This window comes from Ornithorhynchus anatinus, chromosome 4 (genome assembly GCF_004115215.2).
Source record: "Ornithorhynchus anatinus isolate Pmale09 chromosome 4, mOrnAna1.pri.v4, whole genome shotgun sequence".
Taxonomy (NCBI): domain Eukaryota; kingdom Metazoa; phylum Chordata; class Mammalia; order Monotremata; family Ornithorhynchidae; genus Ornithorhynchus; species Ornithorhynchus anatinus.
This window is the reverse complement of record NC_041731.1, coordinates 93,120,457-93,127,268: the sequence shown is the minus strand read 5'-3', so window position 1 is coordinate 93,127,268 and position 6,812 is coordinate 93,120,457. Positions and strand designations below refer to the sequence as shown.

Sequence of the window (6,812 nt, the reverse complement as noted above, 5' to 3'; positions counted from 1 at the left end):
CCTTCACTTGCTCCCTTAATTCATCGCCCCTCCTAGCACTACAGACTTATGTCCATATCTGTCATTTATTTATTTATATTACATATTTTATATTTCCCCCCTTCTAGACTGTAAGCCCGTTATGGGCAGGGATTGTCTCTATCTGTTGCTGGATTGTACTTTCCAGGCGCTTACTGCACACAGTAAGCGCTCAATAAATACGGTTGAATGAATGACTGAATTAATTAATTAATGTCTGTCTCTCCCTCTAGACTGTTAGCTTCCTGAGGGCAGGGAATGTGATCTGTTTACTGATATATTATATTTTCCTAAGTCACCTCTCAGGGTCGCATCTGGAGAGTTTCCTGTCCTCTACCAGTATCGACTACGGGAGGGAGAGTCCAACAGAGGCCCGTCCATTCCACTCCTAGCTTGGCCAGTGGCTAGCGACTGGAAGACCATCGGCTACAAGTCAAAACTCATCCGTGCTGGGCAGCGGCGGCACGGGAGAGAGTCGAGGGAGGAGACTCGAGTTTACTGCGAGGAAGGAGGCGATGGTAAACCGCTTCCGGATTTTGACCAAGAAAACTCACTGGATCCATTACCACAATGATTGCAGATGGAGATGGGGCGTTCTGGGAGAGATGTGTCCATGGCTACGCAGTGGGTCAGACCTGACTTGACAGCATAAGACAATAACAACTTTCCTAAGTGCTTTGTACAGTGCTCTGTACACGGTAAGTGCTCAATAAAACTATGATTGACTGACTGACAAAACCATTTCCTGTGAAACTGTCAAACACAAACCGGTATTTCAATCATAATATGATGCTTCACTTGTGCCAATACACACGCTATGCTAGGTGCTGGAGTGGATCTACAGTAGTAATAATGATAATAATAATGTTGGCATTTGTTAAGCACTTACTATGTGCCGAGCACTGTTCTAAGCACTGGGGTAGATACAGGGTCATCAGGTTGTCCCACCTGAGGCTCACAGTCTTAATCCCCATTTTACAGATGAGGGAACTGAGGCACCGAGAAGTGAAGTGACTTGCCCACATTCACACAGATGACAAGTGGCACAGCTTGGATTCGAACCCATGACCTCTGACTCCCAAGCCCGGGCTCTTTCCGTTGAGCCACGCTACTTCTCTTAATAATCACATTAGACCAGCCCCACTCCCACAATTTAAGAGGATGGTAGGGCAGGTTTTGTATCCCCATTTCACAAATGAGGAAACGGGGGCTCAGAGAAGTTAAGTAGTATTTGTCAAGCACATACTATGTGCCAAGCACTGTTCTAAGCAATGGGGAAGATACAAGGTAATCAGGTTGGACACGGTCCCTGTCCCACATGGGGCTCACAGTCTGAATCTTCATTTTACGGATGAGGTAACTTGAGCCCCAGAGAAGTGAAGTGACTTGCCCAAAGTCACACAGCAGATAAGTGGCAGAGCCAGGATTAGAACCCACGTCCTCTGACTCCCGAGGCCGTGCTCTTGCCTCTAGGCCATGCTGCTTCCCTAAATATAACATAATCAGGTTGGACACAGCCACTGCCCGCATGGGGTTCACAGTTGTCTAATAATAATAGTAATTATGGTACTTTTAAGAGCTTACTATGTGCCAAGCATTGTTCTAAGCCCTGGAGTGGATACAAGTTAATCAGGTTGGACACGGTCCCTGTCCCATGTGGTGCTCACGGTCTCAATCCCCACTTTTACCGATGAGGTAACTGAAGCCCAGAGAAGTGAAGTGACTTGCCCAACTTCACACAGCACACGTGTGTGAACCTTCTGACTCCCAGGCCTGTGTTCTAGCCACTAAGCCACACTACTTCTTTACATAAGAGGGAGAACAGGTATTGAAATCACACTTTACAGTTGAGGAAACTCAGGCACAGAGAGGTGAAGTCACTTGCCCAAGGTCAAACAGCAGACAAGGGGCAGAGCTGGGATTAGAATCCAGGTCCTTTGACTCCCTGGCCTGTGCTCTTTCTACTAGGCCACACTGCCTCCTCAAATCCCTACCCACTCCTCCTTTCCCATGATGGCAGGAGGGAGGCAAGGAAAGGCCCAGACCTCAGGCCACCCATGGACTCTGTAAACGAAGCTTTCATTCATTCATTCATTCATTCATTCATTCATTCATTCATTCATTCATTCATTCATTCATCCATCCATCCATCCATCCATTCATTCATTCATTCATATTTATTGAGCGCTTACTATGTGCAGAGCACTGTACTAAGCGCTTGGAATGTGCAAATCGGTAACAGATAGAGACAGTCCCTGCCCTTTGATGGGCTTACGGTCTAATCGGGGGAGACGGACAGACAAGAACAATGGCGATAAATAGAATCGAGGGGAAGAACATCTCATTAAAACAATGGCAAATAAATAGAATCAAGGCGATGTACTTCTCATTAACAAAATAAATAGGGTGATGAAGATATGTACAGTTGAGCGGACGAGTACAGTGCCTAGGGGAGGGGAAGGGAGGGGGGGAGGAGCAGAGGGAAAAGTGGGGAGAAGAGGGTTTAGCTGTGGAGAGGTGAAGGGGGGGTAGAGAGAGCAGAGGGAAAAGGGGAGCTCAGTGTGGGAAGGCCTCTTGGAGGAGGTGAGCTTTAAGTAGGGTTTTGAAGAGGGGAAGAGAATGAGTTTGGCGGAGGTGAGGAGGGAGGGCGTTCTGGGACCGCGGGAGGACGTGGCCCCGGGGGTCGATGGCGGGAGAGGCAAGAACGGGGGACGGTGAGGAGGTGGGCGGCAGAGGAGCGGAGCGTGCGGGGTGGAGAGTAGAAAGAGAAAAGGGAGGAGAGGTAGGAAGGGGCAAGGTGATAGACAGCCTTGAAGCCTTGAAGCTTACGAGAAGCAGGGTGGCCTAGTAGATAGAGCAGGGGCCTGGAACTAGTTTTTAATCTCAACTCCACCAGTTGTCTGCTGTGTGACCTTGGACAAGTCACTTCACTTTTCTGGGGCTCAGTTACCTATCTTGTAAAATGAGAATTAAGACTGTGAGCCCCATGTGGGACAGAGACTGGGTCCAACCTCATCAGCTCGTATTGCATCTACCCCAGCTCTTAGAACAGTGCCTGCTACGTAGCCTGCAAAGCTCTAGTCCTCTTCTAGCCCACACTGCTTCTCTCTAGTCTCTGAAAAAAATAAGACATTGAAACTTTTTGCTTAGTTGTTAGGATATAAGGAAATGTTTTTTTCATATGCACATGTTTCTACTTCAAACTGTCAAAGATATGATTACATATGTGTCCTATATAAAGAATATGCCACAAAAGAAGAAAAATTCACTGATCTAAATCCACAACTACCCAAAATCTTCAATCCAGTACAAAAGAGGAATCATGTACTTTGCACCCTTAGCAAGTGTTATCAGTCTGTGCCTTGACATAGTACAGTATATATATATATATATATATATTCATTACCCTATTTATTTTGTTAATGAGATGTACATCACCTTGATTCTATTTATTTGCTATTGTTTTAATGAGATGTTCATCCCCTTGATCCTATTTATTATTGCTATTGTTCTTGTCTGTCCGTCTCCCCAAGTGAAGACTATAAGCCTGTCAAAGGGCAGGGACTGTCTCTATCTGTTGCCGATTTGTACATTCCAAGCACTTAGGACAGTGCTCTGCACATAGTAAGCGCTCAAGAAATATTATTGAATGAATGAATGCACACGCACACACACACACATATATCTATTTCCCTCCGATAACATTTAGAATCTACATTACATAAACCCACCAAATTTATGGTACATTCGAAACACATAGGTTGTGGCCCTTGTAACTCATATGTACAAAACCCCAGAATTTACGTTTTACCTGGTCCCAGGGATTGAGGGTTTGTGATCATCTACTCTATCAGGAAATACTTGATTTGGTGGTGAGCATATTAATTAATTTAACAGGCTCCGAAGGAGAAAATAATAAAGTGTTCCAACTCTCATTATTGGGTGTCATCACTGAGGAGAAAATAAGTCCCTGCATGTTTTATGGAACAACAAATAACATATTTATTTGTAGTAATAAACTATTTACGAGTGTGCTTGTTTTATGTTGTGTTCTCAGATGCTGGTTCTCACTGATTTCCTGTGGGCTGAAAAATTTCCATCTTGTAATTTAAAATAAAAATAAAGCTTATTGATTTTATATTCTAACATGCACACATTCTTCAGATAGCTTCAATGATTTTTTCAGGCTGTCTTGAAATTCTCTTTGACCTTAAGTAACTTGACCCTTCTTGTGTTCTTTTCCCTTGATATTGTCATCCCCCTACCTTTCATTTATGGTATCAATTAAGTGCTTAGTATGTGTCAAGCACTGTACTAAGTGCTGCAGTAGATACAAGCACATCCGTTTAACGGTGGTATTTGTTAAGCGCTTACTGTGCAAAGCACTGTTCTAAGTGCTGGGGGTGGGGTGGAATACAAGGTAATCAGGTTATCCCAAGTGCTGCTCACAGTTTTAATCCCCATTTTACAGATGAGAGAACTGAGGCCCAGAGAAGTGAAGTGACTTGCCCAGGGTCACAGAGAAAGACAAGTGGTGGACTGGGATTAGAACCCAGGTCCTTTGATTCCCAAGTTCTTCCTCTTTTCACTAGGCCATATTGTTACCACATTTACAGCGTGGCTCAGTGGAAAGAGCCTGGGCTTGGCAGTCAGAGATCAGGGGTTCGAATCCTGGCTCTGCCACTTGTCAGCTGTGTGATTTGGGGCAAGTCCCTTAACTTCTCTATGCCTCAGTTACCTCATCTGTAAAATGGGCATTAACCGTGAGCCTCACCTGGGACAACCTGATGACCCTATATCTACCCCAGTGCTTAGAACAGTGCTCTGCACATAGTAAGCGCTTTACAAATATCAACATTATTATTATTATTTACCCTTATTTTCACCTGAACCTCAGTATGGTTCGGGGTTATCCCTGCTCATCTTCCTTCTTTTCAATATTTTTTTTGTGGTATTAGTTAAGCGTTTATTATGTGCCAAGCACTATTCTAAGCACTTCTTCCAAAATCTTGTTTCTGCACCCAGGTTTGTGAATATTTTTCATTCCTTCTGTAGAACTGCCCCTATTCTATCTTAACCCTATAAAATCTTGGTTCCGCTTCATATCAACCCTCCTGTCCTCCCGGTATTATTTTATTAAACAATCAAACATTGTCATTACTTCCCTAATTTAGGTAAACTTTGAGAATACCTGTCATGGCAGTTCTGCTCTGATCCTTTAATCATTTCCCCTCTTTAAATATCCTCTCCTTGCTGAATTCATTTCCAAAACAAATAATCACTCTGCTGGCAATCAAACCTCAGCCAAAGATGAGATTCCTTAATTAAATAATGCCATCCCTAGGTCCTCTCCTGAAGAACTGGGGAGAAATCAAGGAAGATAAGATTGGCCAACTTGATTTTCCAGTCTTATTTTAACAAGAAACTATTTTTTTTTTGCATTATGGAGTTATTGTCTCTCCTGTAGAGCTTTTTCAAATGCTTACTTCCTCTATGCTATTCTAAAAGAACCCCTTTTGTTGCTTATTAATCCTCAAATCAATGAATCGATCGTATTTATTGAGCACCTACGATGTGCAGAGCTCTGTATTATGCACTTGGAAGAGTATAGTTCAACAGAATTAGATACATTCCCCACCCCTAACTAGCTAGAGGGGAAGATGGAGTGTTTCTATAGTTACAGCTGTTTGGAAGGAAGTCCAGTATCCACTGCCCTACCCCTGGTTATACCCCATGCTCAAAAAGGCCCTCTTGTAATAATAATAATAATGATAATGGTATTTGTTAAGCGCTTACTATGTACTGAACACTGTTCTAAGCGCTGGGGGTGGATACAAGGCAATCAGCTTGTCCCACGTGGGACTCACAGTCTTAATCCCCATTTTACAGATAAGGTAACTGAGGCACAGAGAAGTTAAGTGACTTGCGCAAAGTCACACAAAGTGGCAGGGCTGGGATTAGAGCCCACTCTCTATTTGTTGCCGAACTGTACTTTCCAAGAGCTTAGTACAGTGCTCTGCACACAGTAAGCACCCTACAAATGCGACTGAATGAATGAATGACCTCTGACTCCCGTGCTCTTTCCACTGAGCCACGATGTCTTATTTTCCCTTATCTATGGAAGACATTGGATCTGAATGGCAATTCAGAACAGTTTAACTCCTTGATAAACATTTTTGTGTTTGATCTTCAGTTCTCTCAATATAGAAAAGGGACACTCACCTAATCGATCAAGTAGTAATAATGTTGGTATTTGTTAAGCGCTTACTACGTGCAGAGCACTGTTCTACGCGCTGGGGTAGACACAGGGTAATCAGATTGTCCCACGTGAGGCTCACAGTTAATCCCCATTTTCCAGATGAGGGAACTGAGGCACCGAGAAGTGAAGTGATTTGCCCACAGTCACACAGCTGACAAGTGGCAGGGGTGGAATTCGAACCCATGGCCTCTGACTCCCAAGCCCGGGCTCTTTCCACTGAGCCACGCTGCTTCCATAATAAGTAGTATTTATTGAGAAGCTACTGTGTGCAGACCATTCTACTCAGCCCTTGGAGGACTATAGCAGAATAGGTAGAAACAATCCCTGTCCTCAAGGAGCTTACATTTTCCCTCCTCCACTTCACCTATGCTCTTGGATCTGCACCCTTTAAGCACTTGATTTTTACCCCTCTCTGAATCCCACAACCTTTATGCACATATTCTTTTATCCTGCCATTTCCCCTCTCTGTAATTAATAAATCATGCCTCTCTCCAGACTGTAAACTCTTCATGGGCAAGGATCATATCTAACAAAC

General features: G+C 43.8%; 1 non-coding gene across 1 annotated transcript; it reads left to right on the top strand.

The window, feature by feature from the left end:
- The first annotated feature begins 314 nt into the window (after positions 1-314).
- Positions 315-452, top strand: LOC114811802. Its single transcript, XR_003759498.1, has one exon. It is a non-coding gene; the product is annotated as a small nucleolar RNA SNORA7 (small nucleolar RNA).
- Positions 453-6,812: the final 6,360 nt, after the last annotated feature.